Below are 21887 nucleotides of genomic sequence, written 5' to 3' on the forward strand. Positions count from 1 at the left end.
TCAGGAACTAGCACAGGCTGTTACTTATACAGCAGTGCAGAGGCATTTGTGGCCCATTATGACCCACTTCACACCCCTCCATGTCCACAAAAAGTCACAGGCCTAATCTCTTCAACAGCCTAGGTCTCTTCAACCAGTAAACTTCATCATTTCAACATAAGGTTATGAAGGTTATTGTCTTTGCCATAAGGTTCATGCTTTACAGTTATAGAAAGGCATAATGGAAACCAATCAGCAAAGGTAAATTAAAAATTAAACTTGGCAACATTTTGAAAATCTGTACTGTAGTTAATAAAGAGCTTTGTAATACAATTTATTAAAGAAATGTATTCCCGTTTCCTAATTTTTCTCTACATTTCTTACTTCTTTCAGCAATTTATGTAAAATAAGCTTTCTATCCTGTACGTCACAGATAGCTAGTGATAAAGGATTTTATGATTTAACTCACCTAACATATGCTGCCATGGAGGCTCTGTACAGCCATTTTTTCTGATATGCAAATTAGCTCTTCTGGCTCATCTCTGGCAGCCGGAAAAGAGTCAGAGATACCAGTGAACCATGCCCCATTATTCTGACTGACAGTTCTGTGTCTCTTCAAATCCCTGCTCTTCCCCCTTGTACAGAGACCGTCTGCTAATATTTAACCACAGACATATAAAATCTATGTACAGATGGTAAATATTGTGTCAATCTTTTTACACAGTGCCTTATGTTACATTCACGACATGTGACCAGTGACATCATGGCAGGTCCTTCAGACTTCTAAGCTCTATAGGAAACTGTCACTGGCTGTATATGTGTAAATGTGGTGACAGGTTCCCTTTAAAGACAATCCCTGGATAGTCTTATGATGCTGAGGTGGATGAACCTCAGAAGGTTTTCAGATACACTGCTCACTGCAGGAGGAAGAGCAGAAACCAGGCACAAAAAAGCTGCTTTACTTGATAATGTAAATTATGGTTTGCTATTATCACCTGTAATAAACACCTCTATTTCTGTAAAATAAATAGCTTCAAAGGTCTTATGCAAGGCTTATTTTCGTCAGGTTTCTGTTCGTTATAATTGGGACAATGAAGGGCCTGTCACAATGAAAGTGACATCACATGGAAAATGAAGCCATACATTGCTAGACTTTCTGTAGCTGTATTCACTAGGTGGAGCTGGGAATCACCATCATTCATTGTACTGACATTTCAACTGTATTTTTTTTTTTGCTGCACTGACATTTTGTAGAAATGAAATTTGTTTTGTGGCTAATAAGGATGCAACATTTTAGTAACAATCACATTGTTTTTCTGCACTAAACTCATAAAAAATTACATCCGATCGCTCCACTTTCTCTGACTGTTGTGTCGATGACTGAAGCGCACGGCTTTGGAGCAGCTGTTTCAAATCTTCTTCATCAGCCAAAGCTAACACAGATGTAGAATCCATTAGACTATCCTCAAGTTGGGCTTTGCTCTGCCCGCAGAGACATGAAACTACAATCTGCCTGGTAGATTAACCTCAAAAGTGCTTGACATGTCAAAGAAACCCTGAACTTTGCCAATTACAAGGTATAAAAATATATAGATTACGTAACAGAATCCTTCCCTTACATCGCTCTTCACTGCGGTCAACCTATACATCACAAGTTTTATATGTCTGAATCCTGCACATATTAAAATAAGCTACATGAATTTGACAAACTTTTTTTTTTTTTCTTAATTTAGGAGTCACTTGGTTTTTACATTTGACTAGCTGTAGCTCCCGGCATTGCCCGGGATAGTAAATAACTGCTCTTAGCTGTAACAAAATAGAATGGGTTAACAAAAATAATTTATATGTATCTATAGACTGTCTCAAACTGCCACTGACCATCTCAGGCACTTTCACTCCAGCGACTGTCAGTCTCGGGCACTCTCATTCCAGCGAATGTCTGGGTCTCTGTCACTTTGTCAATGGAGAGATTTATCAGAAGTGTCTGAGAGCAGAACTGCTCTAGTCGCCCGTGGCAACCAATCAGAAATCAAGTTTCATTTTTGCACAGCTGTTTATAAAATTACAGCTGATCTCTGATTGCTTTCCATGGGCAACTGGAACAGTTTTACCTCAGACACTTCTGATAAATCTCCCTCTCTCCCTGTATCTCTATCCAGCTTACCTCACACATAAGCGTCTTATACTCATCGTCTATAGCAGTGATGGCAAACCTTTTAGAGACCGAGTGCCCAAACTACAACCAAAACCCACTTATTTACCCTGATATGCCAACGTGCCATTTTAAGCAGTAACTTACTGTTACCTGTTCTTCCACTTCTTTAATTGTATCGGCCCCTGGGCCACCAATACAGTTGAAAGAAAGAGTACAAATTCAGACTATCATTGTAGCTTCTCACCAGGGTCTCTCTGTTTAGAAAGAATGGTGGGTCCAGCCGGATGACCTCCAAAGATAATGCAGTTCTATCAACACCTTCTCAATTTTCCCGCAGTTCCAAACAGTCAATGAAGTGTCGCAGTAAAATAGTTCTGAGCGCAGCATCTCATAAATTGCCTAGGACTGCAGGAAGATTTAATGGATTTGTTCCTGTTTGGTAAACTCTATCCTGGGCTGATGGCCTGATGCTTCCAAACTGCAGCTTCCAACTGCCACAGCGGCAGACAATGGCTTCTGTATGTGGTGGGTAATAAGTGGATTTTGGAAAGCGCGGGGTGAAAATTTTCGGTTCAAGACATTCCCTGAGTCATAGGCAACAACTGTGCATAATTTGGAGATTGTAAATGCGACGGTGCAGATTCCTTTAGCGTGTCCATAGATAGATATCCATTTGTTGGATTGAATTATGGGCCCAAACGCAGTACAGATATTTGGGAGGTTTACCTTACCAGACATAGAATCACTAAACGGAGATGCTAAGTGATTCTAGGTTTGGTCTGGTAAATCCTGCAAGCCGACTGAGAGAATTTGTCAGACCAAACTTGGGCATCAGGCTTTAGGCTAAGAAAATCTCTATTACCAATGGCCAAAACTTTTAATCTCTTAAAACATATTACAAGAAATGAATGCAATATTTATAGGGAGGATGTCTATACGCCTCCATACAAAAATTTAAGGCCTGGCAAGTATTTTTTTCTGGCATATAATATGATTAATTTGGTACTAGTTGGGGTGGCGGAAAATATTTGTATAGGTTTTTCTATAGGCTAAATGGTTGGACCTGTATACTCTTAATTTCATTTTAGTTTATTTTATGCAACCAGGTTCCCCAGGTAAATGTTTTATAGACAGCTAAGTTAAAGGGAACCTATAACATAATTGTACTCCAGCTCAAAACAATGGCTCTTGTTTTTAAGGGGAACCTACCACCACGAATCTACCTATGAAAAGGTAGATCGAGTGGTAGGTGGATCAATAGGACGTGAGGATAGCCCTTTTAAGGGCTAATCCCCACGTCCCCGCACTTTTGTGGAAACTTTTATTTGAGTTATACGTAAATTTTCTTATGCGGCTACTGGGGCGTGCAGCTTCGGAGCAATGACCGCGCAGGCACGGGTCTGCTGTTCTGCCCATGCGCAGACGGCAGGTTCGTCGGACGAGGAGCTGTGCGCCGAAGATTGTGAGTAGGAGGAGAAAAGAGGCTACCAGGGCGTGGAGTAGCCGCCCCATGTAACCTCAGATGTGGCTACTCCACGCCCCAGTAGCCGCATAAGAAAATTTACATATAACTGTAATAAAAGTTTCCAAAAAAGTGCAGGGACGTGAGGATTAGCCCTTAAAAGGGCTGGTGGTTTCACATTGGTGTTTTTTTTCACATCAGTAATTTTTCACTAAACCCATTTTGGCTTATGAACACATACAGATTGATTTTCTCTTCCTGGCTTCAGTAATTTTTCACTGATGCCCTACTGAACCATTCTTTTCAATGGGATTTTTCAGACTTTTTGTGTACACTGACTGTGGATCAGTTGAAAAAACTGTACAGGCTCTAAACTGATCCCTGAAAAAAACTGAAGGCCAAAATGGGTTCAGTGAAAAATCAGTGATGTGAAAAAAACCGCCAATTTGAAATCATCCAAATAGTTACAGATTTAACGAGCATACCTCTATTATTGTTGTTTGCCAGAGTGGAAATTAAAAGATACTTTTTAAAAAATACAGTGGCAAGTAATGAAAAAAACTGAAAAAAAAAATCCTGAGTTTGACATATAAACCTGGTTTATGACCTGGTTTATGGTGCAGCCATATCAAATATATGGCTGCACCATTTCTAGCCATTGTATGAGGATTACTTTGCAATTGTCACAGCTGCATAGTTTATCTGACACTTCAAAAGCTCAGTCATTTACTTCTATACTAAATTAAAGTGTGCTACAGAGTTTTCCAACTGGAAATTTCAGCTTGATTAGCTTATAGCTAAACTTACCAATAGCAATGCAAACCCTGTAACGTTTCCCTCACTATTCTAGGCTGACAGCTGCAGGTTCTATGATTAGACATGTTAAATACTGTATCACACAGGTTATCTGTTTCAATTACACGCTGTCCTTTCAACCGTTCCCTTGTCCATCCATGCACCTGCACAAAGACTTATAACCAATAAGAACAAAAATACAGATATGCTTTAATCAACCCTGTCTTACCGTATATATACTCGTGTATAAGCCGAGTTTTTCAGCACAAAAAAGTCTATTACAAAAAAAATCACCCACTTAAAAAAAATAAACTTAAGTACTCACCCTCCGATGTCAGCGCATCTCGTCTTCTTTCTTCTACGCGGCTCCTCTTCTTTCTTCTGGCATGGACACGGCCATGTTTTCTTCGTGGCCGTGCACACTATGACGTCAGCAGCGGCCGCGTCATAGTATGCACATGCTAGAAGAAAACATGGGACGCGCTGACTTCGGGGACATCGGTAAGCCGCGCCGACATCGGATGGTGAGTATTTAACCCCTTAACGACTTGGCCTTTTTTAGTTTTTTCACTTCCATTTTTCACTCACCAACTTCAAAAATCTATAACTTTTTTATTTTTCCACATAAAGAGCTGTGTTATGGCTTATTTTCTGCGTAACAAATTGCACTTCGTAGTGACGGTATTTAATATTCTATGGCGTGTACTGGGAAGGGGGAAAAAAATTCCAAATGCAGTGAAAATGGTGAAAAACCACATTTGTGACGTTTTCTTGTGGGCTTGGATTTTACAGCTTTCACTCTGCGTCCCAAATGACATGTCTACTTTATTCTTTGGGTCGGTACGATCACGTGGATACCAAATTTGTATAGGTTTTATAATGTTTTCATACATTTAAAAAAATTAAAACCTCCTGTACAAAATATTTTTTTTTTATTTTGCCATCTTCTGGGGCTAATAACTTTTTCATACTTTGGTGTACGGAGCTGTGGATAGTGTCATTTTTTGCAAATTTTGATGCCGTTTTCATTACTATAATTTTTGGGACTGTGCGACCTTTTGATCACTTTTTATTAATTTTTTTATATTTTTCAAAATGGCAAAAAAATGCCATTTTCGACTTTGGACGCTATTTTCCATTACGGGGTTAAACATAGTGAAAAAACATTATCATATTTTGATAGATCAGGCATTTTCGGACGCGGCGATACCTAATGTGTTTATGATTTTTACTGTTTATTTATTTTTATATCAGTTCTAGGGAAAGGGGGGTTATTTGAATTTTTAGGTTTTTTTATTATAATTTTTTTTTTTTTTACTTTTTTTTATTTTTACTTTTACTATTTTTCAGACTCCCTAGGGTACTCTAACCCTAGGTAGTCTGATCGATCCTATCATATACTGCCATACTACAGTATGGCAGTATATGTGGATTTTACTCCCCATGCATTACAATGTGCAATTAGCACATTGTAATGCATGGGTTAAAAGGAAGTAGCCTCGGGTGTTCGGAACACCCGAGGTTACCATGGCGACGGATCGCCGCTCCCTGTGACGTCATCGGGGAGCAGCGATCCACAACAAGATGGCGGCGCCCATGCGGCGCCATCTCTTTGAAGCCGCCGGCAGCAGTGCCGGCGGCGATCACGGAGAAAACACCCGCGATCGGTGCTAGCACCGATCGCGGGTGTTACCGGTAAGCCTTTGCTGCAATATGCAGCAAAGACTTACCGGCTATGGAGAGGGCTCGGCCCGCGAGCCCTCCCCATGCACCGGGACCTGGCGCGCGACCTGGCGCGCGCCGTACTAGACGGGAAGGGGTTAAGTTTATTTTTTTAAGGGCCGTGGGGGCAGGCTGCTGTATACTACTAGGGGCTTGCTGTATACTACTAGGGGCTTGCTGTATACTACTAGGGGCTTGCTGTATACTACTAGGGGCTTGCTGTATACTACTAGGGGCCTGCTGTATACTACTAGGGGCCTGCTGTATACTACTAGGGGCCTGCTGTATACTACTAGGGGCTTGCGGTATTCCCACCCTCGGCATATACTCGAGTCAGTAGTTTTTCCCAGTTTTTGGTGGTAAAATTAGGGGTCTCGGCTTATACTCGAGTATATACGGTATCTCTTTTTTTCTACTCCATGTCTGCTGTCGAGGAAGCTCCAGGACAGCACTTTATAGGATGCTTGGCTAGTCCCTCCAAAGTCATTAAGTTCATCTACTGTGTATAATCAACCTGGGTACGGAGTAAATAAAGACAACCGTTTTTCAACTATGATTTAGATGATGGGCTGATCAGTGTGGGAACTTTGCTCATCCGGAATAAAATGTTGCCTGTGGGTTATCTTCTCCCTATTAGAAACAGATCATATGGTGAGCCAGCAGCCTCCTTGAATTGAATACAACTGTATCAATAGCACATATAATCTGTGGACAAGATTTGTACTGTATATATATAAAATATAGTAAATTTTTCCTATCTACATTTCTGTTCTGTACATTTAGAGATTACTGACAAATCAGCATAGAGAGAGCAAACATGTACAGTGTAGTAACTGAATAGTTCCCTATAAAAGTATTTAGCTGTCTCCTCAGCTACTCCTATTCTGTAACATGGTCTCTGCAGATTAGGGTACGGTCACGTGGTTCATTCTTGGTGCAATTTTAAGTGTATATCATGAGTCTGGCTAGTTTGAATGTTTTTGTTCATTTCTGGACATGAAGCTGAAGAAAAAATTATTTAAACCAGCCAAATGCATGTTAAAAATCCCAAAAACGTATGCATTTTCAACACATTTAAAAACGCACCAAGAATGCCCAGTGTCACCGCTCCCTTACACTGCACTTTTCAGCAGCCATATTCAAGATACACAAGTATGTTAACACAGCCATTTTTTTCAGTTTCAATTTTTTGTTATCCAGTGTTAGTAAAACATATAATTAAAATGTGTTCTGTAGTCCTGCCAATTCATCATTCCTCTACAAATATTTTATTACACATATAAACAACATAACCAGTCCTAACATGTGCCCTGGGCAGAGCCTCCATTATGGTGTTTATATCAGCAGATTTAAAAGGAAATTTACATCAATGTTTACCACAATTCTCGGGTTGACATGCTCTTTAATACTATATTTACTGCAATATCACCAAGATTAGTGTTAACTACCCAACAAAATGGTCAAATGCGGCATTGTAGGTAATGTTTAGATCATATGTTGCAGTAACACAGAAGTCAGATTGCTGGGTTCCTCTCAGTCTGTGCATGTACACTGAAAGGGATCCAAGCCATAATGTGTCAGCAAGTGGAAATCACGCTGCCTTATGATTGCCAACTAGTTACGCATCTTGGCTCAGTCAACTATAAGTCCTGGTCTAAGTGGAGAGATTTCCATAGGAAAAAACACATTGTTCTCAGCAAGTAAAGTCTTTTCTTAGTCACCACCTTTTGACATCAATGTGGTTTATATAAAACCTACAATTAAGACCACACAATAAAGTGTTAACATTGAATCTGCCTGAAATGTTTTACATTTTTTGACAATTAATCATTTTTATGGTTGAGGAAAAAAGAGAGCCCCACTTTACTGCATGTCATGAAGAAACAAAAGAAATTCCACAATCAAAATCAGAAACCTACACCAAAATTCACTGTTCTCAGTACAACGTGTTACAAATGCTAGAATTCACTATTTCTTGCAGTGTATAAAAATAGCCATTTCCTATCGGTCACCTCAAGGCTAACATTAAAGTGATAGTTAACCATACTCCATATCCATTTTACAGGTATGATTGATGTAGAATTGCATCAATAGTTTGATACAATACCCAGAGAAGTATCACGCCACTTGATAACGATACAATGTTTTCAAGAAAAGAACATATATTTTCTGAATTACATGTTAAAGGAAACCTACCACTTGGGATAGGGCTTATAAGCTGGACATGCCGTGCACCAGCTCAGGGTGTGCTGGTGCCGGCGCTTATCTCCGTTATGTTTTTAAATAGTTTTAAAGTGTTTTAACAGTTCATTAATGTTTATATCCTTACTAGTTTTCCCGCACCGGGGTCCGCGCTCAGTGCACCATGCACGCTACCACTTCCTATTCAGATGCACGCACGGTCGTGCGCATGGAAAGCCATTAAGGATATAAACATTAATAAACTGTTAAAACACTTTAAAACTGTTTAAAAACATAACGGAGATAAGCGCCGGCACCAGCTCACCCTGCTGGTGCACGGCATGTCCAGCTTATAAGCCCTATCCCAAGTGGTAGGTTTCCTTTAAGGGAGCAGTTAGATGGGGTATTATTACTGTCATAATTGCACTCTGCTGTAACACAAAAACTGCTGACTGTTAATATGTGTAAGTTTAAAACAATAAAAACAGTTTGAAAACAAATAAAATCACAATGTAAAAGTCTGGGGGCTTAGGCCAATTGCACATGCATTTCCATTGAAGTTACAATCAACCCGTGTTTTGCAAGGCAAGCTGGAGCTTTTTTGACAGTTTATTTTACGTTTATGTATTGTGAAGGTTGTCCTGGTAATGTTAATATAAAATTTATCATTTATTTTGTGCCTTTCATTATTTTTTTTTTAAACGTATAATTAATAGTTAGATTGAATTAATAAAAATGTTTTATTAATTCAATATAACTGTATTAATTATACGTAAAAAAAAAAAAATTTACTGAAACATAAAGAGGTTTCTGAAAACATTCATCTCTATATAGCAGTGTACTTGAGCTTGAGTTACAATGTAACTTTATGAGAGCTCTAGTGAGTTAAATGATCACCATTGATGACCAGTAAGCCCACAGTCCAGTGGATAGAAGTTCTTTATCTTTATGGCAGGTAGACAGTGGAGGTGAAATATTTATTTGAATAACATGAAATAATTTAGAGATTTAGAAACACCATACATGGGCAGTACATGATATTTCCCTGATAACATGGTCCCTGCTCTGCTGCTGGCCCAACAACCTGCCCGATGGCAGACAGCCACTCGAAGTGATTAGACAGGCACAAGACATTCAGTAATGAAAATGACAGAAACCCAGTACTGAACCATTCTGAGTAGGAAAGTATTGAAAAAGTACTGAGGTTTCGATACATCAAGCAACACTAGATCAATGGCGCCCCTTTGAAACATTGGCCCACATATATCAAAAGAAGTGCAAACTGTGCCAGAATAATCAAAACTGGTGTGCAGTCTTCATTAATCTCCGCATTATCCTGTCCTCTCTAGCATCTGCATTTCAAGGGGCGACCATCTTCTTGAATGTGTTTGTACTGTTGTAAAGATGCAATATTCTAGAAATCACAGACTTGGAACAACCAACTTCTCTTGCTATGGCTGATGGGTTAACCCCCAGGTCTTTGTCTGGACAACCTGCTGCCGGACGGTTTCAGTCACTTTGGAACAGCACACCACTTTTGCAAAGTAAACTGGAAAGTTAGCCTTCCTGTTAAATAGGGTTTGTCAGATAATTAAGGAAATTAGCACCAGGTACCAGATTAACATCAATTTGCAGGTATTTGAAAGTGTTCTTTAATTTTGATCATTGTTGTTTTACAATGATCTAATTTACATATTTATCCTGAGCTTTGGAGTATATACAATTTATAAAATACCAGTAAGCTTAAAATACTTGGATTTTACTCATGTTAGGATATATATTTACACAAGCCTACACAATGACCATTTAGGAAATTGTGTGTTGTGTTATTGTTTGTGTTCTCCAATTTTGATCTCCAGTGTGTATATCCCATACAGTGAACATCACAACAAGGGCTTATTCACATGGCCGTCTGCGGGGACGTACATGCGGCCGCAAATTTGCAGCCGCATGTACGTCCCCATAGACGGCACGGCGCAGATACGGTACTACACATGTGTGGCTCCGATCCGGGATGCACACCGCAAAAAGAGCATGCTCTATCTTTCGGCGTGTGTGCGGCCGTATCCCGCTATTCTCTATGGAGGGAGGAGGGGTCACCTCCTCCACTCAGCACACTGCGGGCATACCGCTTGTGAATGTACCCCGAGGCAAAAACAATTAAATGCTTCAAATGTGTCCGCAAAGGTTTAAATATTATTTTTCTACCTTTATATGTAATTTTTATACAGATTCTAGCACATTGATATAAAATAAAAATGAAAAGTTTTGGAATATAATACTTCTTTAAGATTAAAAGCCGTTGGTTTAATTTGGAATAAACGCATTTGGCCTATTAACTAAATGTCCCTCTCCGTTTCTTTCCTTGGCTAAAAGGTGAACAACTTCTATGTCCAGCATCAAGTGCATTACAGCCAATCAGATATGCAAAGTGTAGCTCTCTTCACAGCAACCTTCAGGGTATGTTTGTACTCAAATGGAAAATGGAGAAGGATTTAATTTACTGCGCAAACAAAAAAAGTGTTTTTAAAATAAGGGCTCTTTCAAATTGTGGTTGTGCTAAGCTTCAGTTGCGCATCTACTGTATTGTGTCTCCGCTTTTGTCATCAGTTTTGTCTCTGTACCCGCAAAAAAACCCCATTGTTTTGAAAACATCACACCTGGTTTCTCAGCCTCATCAGTGAAAAAAACTGATGTTTCATTATTTTTTCCCCACGGACAACGGATCAGCCAATGTCAAAACACCCATAGAAATCAACAGCTTTGGGAGGCATCCATGGAAAAAAAATAATAAATCGCTGAACAACAGACATGAAAACCAATGTGAAAGAACCCTAAAAACAGAAAAATGATCTGATGAAAACCAACACGGAGTAGAAATATGGTTTCTTGAATGATGACACAATGAACCATTATACATGGTCTCAGCATGAATGGCATAATTATAAGTAATCAGTGTTGTCTTTATGCACAGGAAATCAGTTGCCAAAATACAATCTGGTTAGTACAGATAGTCATTCCAGTGATCAGAGGTTGGGGTTGGGAGATCCCTTAAGCGCACAGAGTGATTTTCACTGACTGCACTCACTCATGGGCAAGAGGCCCTGGGGATGGGATTTAAAGGGAACCGGTCATCAAGAACAGGCACAATAAACATTACTCACCAACCCACTGTGCCTTTGTTGAAAAGTGCAATGCAGGCGTCCAAGCTTAAAGGAAATCAACCACTGAAAATAACAAAAAAAAAAAAAAAAAAAAAAAAAGAATAGAAATACTCACCTCTGCTCCTCTTTACATTGATCCCGGCGCTGTCCGTCGCTAGTCTTGACACACCAGGATCACCTAGAAAACAAACTTATAATTATCAGCACATAGTGTGGAGACAAGATGCGTTTCGGACTGCTACTTATGCATACCCCCACAGCACTGGAAGCATGGGAGAGGGAGCTGTGGAGGCGTGCATAATTAGCAGTACTGGACATCTTGTTCCCACGCTCTGTGCTGATAATTTTATTAAGATTATTTTCTAGGTGATTCTAGTGGTTGATTTCCTTTTAATCTGCCTCCTTCCACAAATAAAATTGCTCCCTAAACTTTTTCAGCTTTTGTCTACGTAGGCTCTGCCAATCATTATTTTGAGACAAGATCTGCAGTTTCCCACACAGTGCTCACTGCTAAATTTACTATGCAGGGAGAGGGACAGCATTCTGGTATGGAGAGGAAGTGGACAGGGAGAAGACTTCCGGTCTGCTCAAGCTGAGATCTGAAGAGACACTGAGCTCTTCATACAAAGATGGGCTTTGCGGCATATTGCAGCAAAGACCCATCACTAACACCCGTGGTCGGTGCTTGCGCCCATCGTGGGTGTTAACCTGTTGTTTGCCGCTGGCGCTGGAAGCATGGCGAACGTCATCAGGGGCGGCGATCGGTTGCCATGGTAGCCTCGGGTCTTCGTCTGACCCGAGGCTGCATGGCTTCTGCCTATTCATGACAATGAGCCAGTGGCTCATTGTAATGTATAGGAAGCAGAAATGCCATATACTGCGATGCAGTTGTATTGCAGTATATGGTAGGAACGATCTGACCATCTAAGGTTAATATACCCTAGATGGTCTAAGAAACATTAAAAAAAAAAGTTTTAAAAAAAATGTATAAAAATTAATAAAATATTAAAAGTTCAAATCCCCCCCCCCCCCGCCCTTTCCCTAGAACTGATATAAAACATAATAAACAAACAGTAAAAATCACAAACACATCAGGTATCGCCGCTTCCCAAAATGCCCGATCAAAATATAAAAGCGATTATGGTGGGCGGTGACCTCCGAGGCTGGAAATGGCGCCAAAATGTCCAAAATGCGACTAACATGACATAAAAAAATGTAATGAAAAGTGATCAAAATGTGGCACAGTCCTCAACATGGTAGCAATGAAAACGTCGGCTCATTTCGTAAAAAAATGACATATCACACAGCTCCGTGCACCAAAGTATGAAAAAGTTATTTGCGTCAGAATTTGTTTAAATTTTGAAAATGTATTAAAATGCAATAAAACCTTTATAAATTTGGCATCATCGCAACCGTACCGAACCAAAGAATAAAGTAGAGGAGTTATTTGGAGCGCAGAGTGAAAGTTGTAAAAACTGAGCCCACAAGAACGCACACACGTTTTTTTTTTCAATTTTTCCACATTTGGAATTTTTTTCCGGCTTTCCATTACATGGCAGAGAATAATAAATAAAATAATGGGAAAGTAAAATTTATTACGCACAAAATAAGCCCTCACACAGCTCTGTACACGGAAAAATGAAAAAGTTATGAATTTTTGAAGATGGAGAGCAAGAAATGAGCGAAAATACCCTGCGTCCTTAAAGGGAACCTACCACCACAAATCTACCTATAAAGGTAGATTGGGTGGTAGGTGGATCAATGGGACGTGAGGATAGCTCTTTTAAGGGCTAATCCTCACGTCCCCACACTTTTTTGTTAACTTTTATTAGACATTTATGCAAATTTACTTAGATGCGGCTACTCCACGCCCCAGTAGCCCCATGAGGATACACCAGGCGGCTACTCCACGCCCCGGTAGCCTCTTTTCCCCTCCTACTCACCAATCTTCGTCCGGCATGCGCAGAAGAGCAGGCCCTCGCCTGTTTCGGAGCAGTGACCGCGCAGGCGCGGGCCTGCTCTTCTGCCCATGCGCAGACGCTAGGATCGCTGGACGAGGGCGCGCAGCTAAGCGTAGCTGCGCGCCGAAGATGGGTGAGTAGGAGGGGAAAAGAGGCTACCGGGGCGTGGAGTAGCCGCCTCGTGTAACCTCAGATGCGGCTACTCCACGCCCCAGTAGCCGCATAAGTAAATTTGCATAAATGTCTAATAAAAGTTAACAAAAAAAGTGTGGGGACGTGAGGATTAGCCCTTAAAAGGGCTATCCTCACATCCTATTGATCCACCTACCACCCGATCTACCTTTATAGGTAGATTTGTGGTGGTAGGTTCCCTTTAAGGGGTTAAGATTGCCAATCACATTTTTGTTACTTAGAATACATATAAAACCCTCTTGAGACCCATTTGCCAAGAAACTTTAAATTGGGTCTATAACTTAAACATGTTCAAACACCAGTCACACCATGCATACTGTGAACACCAGGGTCAGGGCCGGCTCCAGGTTTCAGTGGGCCCCCGGGCGATAGAGCCTCAGTGGGCCCCTTAACAGTGAACTCCTGTGGTGGCATAACCCTGCCACCTGAGCTCAGACACAGTAAGGGACAATCATATTTCAATTACATCGGCAACAAGGATGCTGTTGCTGATGTAATTCAATTTTCTGATCAGGAGCATAACCAGCAGAGGCTGAGCTGCATAGCAGACCATTTCTTTAAAAACACATGCATGTTTTTACACAATCACAAACAGTATATACACATCAAATTTACAACATATACAACATACACACAGATACAGTATACAGCATATATACACACACATCCAATATATACACAGCACATACGCACAGATATACACACACATCCGGTATATACAACACATACACACAGATATACAGCATATATACACACACACATCTAGTATATACAACACATACACACAGATATACAGCATATATACACACACACATCTAGTATATACAACACATACACACAGATATACAGCATATATACACACACACATCTAGTATATACAACACATACACACAGATATACAGCATATATACACACACACATCTAGTATATACAACACATACACACAGATATACAGCATATATACACACGCATCCAGTATATACAACACATACACACAGATATACAGCATATATACACACGCATCCAGTATATACAATACATACACACAGATATACAGCATATATACACACGCATCCAGTATATACAATACATACACACAGATATACAGCATATATACACACACATCTAGTATATACAACACATACACACAGATATACAGCATATATACACACACATCTAGTATATACAACACATACACACAGATATACAGCATATATACACACACATCCAGTATATACAATACATACACACAGATATACAGCATATATACACACACATCCAGTATATACAATACATACACACAGATATACAGCATATATACACACACACATCTAGTATATACAATACATACACACAGATATACAGCATATATACACACACACATCTAGTATATACAACACATACACACAGATATACAGCATATATACACACGCATCCAGTATATACAATACATACACACAGATATACAGCATATATACACACACATCCAGTATATACAATACATACACACAGATATACAGCATATATACACACACATCTAGTATATACAACACATACACACAGATATACAGCATATATATACACACACATCCAGTATATACAACACATACACACAGATATACAGCATATATATACACACACATCCAGTATATACAATACATACACACAGATATACAGCATATATACACACACACACACACACATCTAGTATATACAATACATACACACAGATATACAGCATATATACACACACACACATCTAGTATATACAATACATACACACAGATATACAGCATATACACACACACACATCTAGTATATACAACACATACACACAGATATACAGAATATATATACACACACACATCTAGTATATACAATACATACACACAGATATACAGCATATATACACACACACATCTAGTATATACAATACATACACACAGATATACAGCATATATACACACACATCCAGTATATACAATACATACACACAGATATACAGAATATATACACACACATCTAGTATATACAATACATACACACAGATATACAGAATATATACACACACACACATCTAGTATATACAACACATACACACATCCAGTATATACACAACACACATACACAAAAAAACACATATTCAGCACATATACACACAAACACATATAAATGCATCTACATATATAGCAATTATACTCACCCCAGTCAGACATGGAGGCAGGGTCAGGAAGGAGACGGTCGGACAAGAGGTGTGCAGGCCGGGCAGAATGGGAAGCGCGCAGGCCGGACAGGACCGAGGCGCGCAGGCCATGCAGGACCGAGGAGCGCAGGCCGGGGAGGACCGAGGCGCGCAGGCCGGGGAGGACCGAGGGGCGCAGGCCGGGGAGGACCGAGGGGCGCAGGCCGGGCAGGACCGAGGAGCGCAGGCCGGGCAGGACCATGGAGAGCAGGCCGGGCAGGGCCGAGCAGCGCAGGCCGGGCAGGACCGAGGAGCGCAAGCCGGGCAGGACCATGGAGAGCAGGCCGGGCAGGACCGAGCAGCGCAGGCGGGCAGGACCGAGGAGCGCAAGCCGGGCAGGACCATGGAGAGCAGGCCGGGCAGGACCGAGCAGCGCAGGCCGGGCAGGATCGAGGAGTGCAGGCCGGGCCTGACGCGAGGCGCGGGACGCGCCGCATCACAGAAGAGGTGGGTGGGGCAGGGCCCGCGGGAAAGTAATAGATCGTGGTGGGCCCCTTTGGAGCTCTGGGGCCCCGGCACTTGCCCGGGTCAGCCGGGTGCTGACGCCGGGCCTGACCAGGGTATACAAATTAGTAAAACAGTAGTTATATCTTTTATAGGATTCTTCTCCTTTATTATTTATTGTTTATTTATAACATGGATTTATATATGAAAATGGACCATGATCTACAAAATACAACATACTTGGGAACAAGCCAACTTGAATATTTCCTCAATTCAATAACCATTAGAATTTGTTTTGTTTGTTGGTGTCCATGAATTCAGTACTGCACCAAATATAGCCATGGTCTTCTAACCAAATTCTTTTTCTGGCAGATTGATTTTCAATTTTCATTTTTTCCAGAGTTCATTGAATGTCTCCACTTTTGTGAATAACATCTTGAAAAGTCACTAAAAGGCAACCGGAGGACTGCCAGGTTATTGCATGAAAAGAAAAGAGACACTCTGGTTTTTGTGTTTGTGTAAAGCAGAGGTGATTGAATAGCTTCCAAATGCTAATTGTTAACTTAGAAGACCACCACTCGGGGTCTTTTCCTATTGTGTATTGCATTAAATACTTCACAGAAGATCAGCATGGTTGATTTCTATTGAAAGGTATTTTCTAGCATATAAATTATTATGTCATAGTAAAGTTTATTTTCCCTACACAATAAGTGATACTTTTATATTTTTATTATTTTGAGCCTACATGTTTCGTTTCACATATACAGGCAGTCCCCGGGTTACGTACAAGATAAGAACAAACCTACAGAACCTAAGTCGAGTTTGTATGTAAGTCGGAACTGTATACTTTATTATTGTAACCCCAGTCAAATTTTTTTTGGTCTCTGTGACAATTGGATTTTAAAAATGTTGGGTTGTCATAAGAACCGGAATTAACAATAAATCTTAATTGAAGACACCTTTGATAACTGTTACAGCTGTTTATTGTATCCTAGGACTAAAGTACAGCAAATTACCAAAATCCAGAGGTCCGTTTGTGACTAGGGGTCGTATGTAAGTCAGGTGTTCTTAAGTAGGGGACCGTCTGTACATATCACTAGTATAGACCTTTTCCGCGACACAGAGACCTCTAGGAACACCGGAAGGAGATAAAATGTTAGTAATGGCTCACATTCCACATATGTAAGAAGTCCCCTTTTCCTGGTGATAGAAGTAATCCCAGGTATGTAGTCGCTCTTCAATAGTCTATAAGGGATGACTGGGATCCCAGATATCAGACATGGCAATACTTTTCATGGCAAAGCCTATTCATCACAATAAGGTCATGTTTACCATTTACATGTTAGATTTATTATCTGCCACATTCACCTTCATTGCTTTGAAACCCAAAAGATACAATCATAGCCAAACATTATGTCACAAATATCCAGCAGGACAAAACCTTGTCAGAATGTATCATCAAGATTTCTATTTCTCTATTTGTGAATCTGTTGCTAGGCAACATAATCATGCTTAATTCTTTTTTATTGTGAATCCGCAACATTGGTCGACTCAAGGACAGTTTTTGCTAAAGATGGCTGAGAAAACATAAAAAAACACAAAGCAAAAAATGGAACAAAAAGCCTTAGGGTACATTCACACAGCGGTATGCCCGCCGTGCAGGCATACCGCCGTGTGCTGGAGAGGAGGAGGAGGCGGCCCCTCCTCCCTCCATAGAGAATAGCGGCGCACGGCCGCACACACGCCAAAAGATAGAGCATGCTCTATCTTTTTGCGGTGTGCGGGCCGGATCGGTGCCACACATGCGCCGCTATTGCCGTCTATGGGGACGTACAAATTTGGGGACGTACAAATTTGCGGCCGCATGTACGTCCCCGCAGACGGCCACGTGAATGTGCCCTTAGATTATGTCCAGAGCTTAAAAATTAAAGGAAAAAAGTTTGTGTGCAAAAGGGCTGTCACCAGGTTTTACATTATTACACTACTATCCCCCCTCTGGGTATGAAATGTCCTTTCTAGAATCCCTTTTTATGTGAAATATCAGTCATTGTCATGTCTCATGTTTTGCATTACCTTCATTATAACTGTGTTTTGCTGTATCTATCTTTATCTCCACTAAGTTTGCCCCATTGGTCTGTCTGTTATAGAGCAGATCAACAAGATTTCAGCTTTAAATAAAGTCTTCATATCGTGCCTAAGCAGCGAAGTTGAACACTATTTAATAGAGTCTGAAGCAACAAGGCCAGTAAAGTTTACTTTCAGTAAAGTCTACCATAGCACATGGAGATCGTGGACTCATTCACTTTCTGTCAGGATATCGAGTCAGAATAGTCATGTTTTTTTGCGGGTGAAGCAGTACTTCAGATGCCAATATATCCTCTGTTAGTACTTAGAATCATGCCTTTAGTGTCACATTAAAGATACAAATCTCATCTTTCAGATCATGTTTGTGCTTCTTTGATCTACAAAAAAGGAGATACAGCCAATTAAAGAAACATGCAGGAACTGGATCTTTATCTGCAGCTCACCTACGACTTTAACTGCCTATATGTATGGCCTGATGTGATCCAAAAGATGAGATTCTTATAGGAGATCTACCACCATTTTCTCCGTGGTAGACTGTCATATAACGCACTTGCGTTATCTGCTGGGTATGACTGAGCCTTTTTTTAGCTTCCTCCAGGGCCTACTAGTGCTTACAGTGTGTTCTGCTGAACGGCAGCCTCTGCCTATGTGCTGCTGGAAGATATGGCTGTCTGCACATCCTCTAATGTCTTATAATAATCATAACACCCCTCCCAGTGCTCTCCAGTGACAACCGGCTGCCGCTCAGCAGAACACACTGTGGCCACTAGTAGGCTAAAGGACCTTTACTGACGTCACGGCCATGTGATCATTCACATGCATATCAACCGGTGACGTCAACCGGCTATCTGGCCGCAGAGAGGGCTGGGAGGGTTGCATAACAATGAGGTGGGTTGCTTGGTTGTTTAGATAGGAGGAACATAACTTTAAAGGAAATCTAGCATCCAAATCAGGGACACTTACTCTTAGATCTAGACACTATGAACTTGGTAATCTTCTTATATCAATTACCTCCTTCCTTCAAACTTTTGAAATTTTAAGCCAGAAAGGCTATGGAAGGCATTATTACAGCCCCTCTCTGCAGTAGCTTCATAGGCGGTCATACCATACAGGAGTACTTTCCCCTCCCACTGTGTGCTGAAACTTCCTCTGCTGCCATGTGATTACAGCAGGCAGTGCTGAGGGAGCAGGGGGAAGGGGAGAGAATAAAAGCTTGCAAATTAGCATTATTAATGCTAGCATTAGCATTATTAGAAGGATGGAGGCCATGGATAACAAATATAAGAAGATTACTACAGTTACAGTGCCTGGATTTATAAGTAAACATCTTTGGTTTATCATGATGGATTTTGATGGTAAAACTACTTAAATTCTTAAGAATTTATAGATTAATCAAATAAAATTCACAATGTTTGGTTCAAGAAAACATGCAACTTTTAATTATTAAATCACAGAGAGCTTCACCAGAGGTCACAGTGTTCAGAGAGGTCCGTTTGTAAGTCAGGTGTCCTTAGTAGGGGACCACCTGTACACTATTCACTTCTACCTTGCTTTTCTTGTAAAATTATGCAGATTTTTCACATGCATTTTGCAAATGATTTCCATGGATATGAAAAGATTAATGAAAGAGATAAATATGGGAATCTAAGATAACAGTAGTGAGACTAACCACACGGCTGCAGTGCCTTCATGACATTTTGACACTGTAATGATACCTTTCAGGTATAATTTAGGCTAATAGCTGTTCTTTGTTTTAAGAGACACCCTCAACAAAATCCCCTGATAGCAACTGGCCCTGTTGTCAGTACCTGTCCAGCAACCGCGCAACCACAACCAGGCTTGGCGCCAACTGTCAGACTAGGTAGGTGGTGGTGAACTCACCCTGTGATGTCCCGGCGGGTGAAGGCCCTGCCTAAAGCAGATAAACCGCCCTGACAAGGGCAAACCCACTATCAGGAATCTAACTGACGGTCCCTGAGTGACCCTACCAGATGACAGGAAAACCTACTTCGTCTGGCAGCTGGTGGAGCGGACAGGTAACAGAATACAGATATAGGTCAGTGTCCACACTGGTAACAGAAACCGATACAAGACAGACAGGAAGGTGGGGCAACACTAGGAGATAAACAGTACTGAGGGGCAAACAACAGATACAGACAGACAAGCGGAGTCAAACAAACCGGGTCAAAACCAAAATGGCAGCAAAGATATAGATTCGTATAGCAAATAGAATGGTCAGTAGGCAAAGCAGAAGTCAGTACACCGAATACCCAATGAAGGGCTGGGCGGTCATTTTACGGCGGTCATTAAGGGTACTTCTTCTGACACGACGCCTTTCTACGGCGGCGCGTCAGAAGAAGATTTTGGGACACCGGGCCCTGCAAGTGCCAGTATCGGGCTGTGATCTTACAGCCCAGACCCGGCACTAACACCCGGGATCGGAAAAACACCGTGGATCGGACCCCCCCGGTGTGCTTACTGGGGGATCCGATCCTCTCCTGCCGCAGCCCCGGGTTCCGACGAGTGACCCGAGGCTTCCAGCTTCTGTCCCCGCCGGGTTCTGCCTTCCTGGCAGGACCTGGCTGTGTGTAACTGAGCATGCTCAGTTACTTACACTGTACACTGCAATACACTTGTATTCGGATGATCGCTTGTTCAAGCCAAGAAGTAGAAAATGTAAAAAAGTGGGGGAAAAAAATGAATTTTATAATTAAATAAATAAAAAATCCCATAATCTCCCCAGCTACACATGAAATGCAAATAAAGTATATAAAACACAAAAACACGTACGTATTTGTTATCACCGCGTCCGTATCAATCTGTACAATAAATCTAAATTAATATTGAACCCGCTTGGTGAACGACTTAAAAACCCTCAAAAAACTTCCCGTAATATACAATTTTACATCAAACACCATCACAAAAAAATGTTCTAAAAAGTGATAAAAAAAAAAGTTACGTTCCCTAATATGATAGGACTTAATAGAAAAACTCTTTACACAAAAAATAAGCCCTCAACCAGATCTGACAACAGAAAAATACAGAAGTTATTGCCCTTAAAATTTGTCAATAGTAAAAACAATGCGATTTTCTCCAATATTGGTTTTGCTCAGGAAAATTGAGCAAAGATAAGAAAAACTATATAAATGAGGTATCACCGCAATCGTAGTGAACCAGAGAATAAAGATTAAATATTATTTTTACGTTACGGTGGGCGGGGAAAAAAAATGCTAAAAATCCAAAATAAAAATTTTTGATTTTGTGCCCCCCTTGAAATAGTTAATAAAATCTCATGAATAAGCTATAGACCCCCAAAATGAATTATCTATACATTATATCTCATCCCGTAAAAAATAAGCCCTCATATGTTTGCATTACCAAAAAAAAATTAAAATGTATAGGTTGTACAATGTGACAATACAAATCTGCTGTGAATGGCGCCTCCATTAATTCTATACTTGGCCATGCGCCCGTACAGAAGTTTACCGTCACATATGGGGTATCA

At 40.7% G+C, this 21887-nt stretch overlaps 1 protein-coding gene and 1 long non-coding RNA gene across 4 annotated transcripts in view; one reads left to right on the plus strand and one right to left on the minus strand.

Annotated features, from left to right (window-relative positions):
* The window catches only part of NXN (nucleoredoxin), a 98147-nt gene that overhangs the window by 41711 nt on the left and 34549 nt on the right, over positions 1-21887 (minus strand). The gene's annotated exons all lie outside the window — the stretch shown is intronic.
* On the plus strand, positions 1391-16874 carry LOC140116594 (uncharacterized). Its single transcript, XR_011852839.1, has 3 exons — positions 1391-1556; positions 10671-10754; positions 16698-16874. It is a non-coding gene; the product is annotated as an uncharacterized lncRNA (long non-coding RNA).

The sequence above is a fragment of the Engystomops pustulosus genome, chromosome 2 (assembly GCF_040894005.1).
Source record: "Engystomops pustulosus chromosome 2, aEngPut4.maternal, whole genome shotgun sequence".
NCBI classification, from domain to species: Eukaryota; Metazoa; Chordata; class Amphibia; order Anura; family Leptodactylidae; genus Engystomops; species Engystomops pustulosus.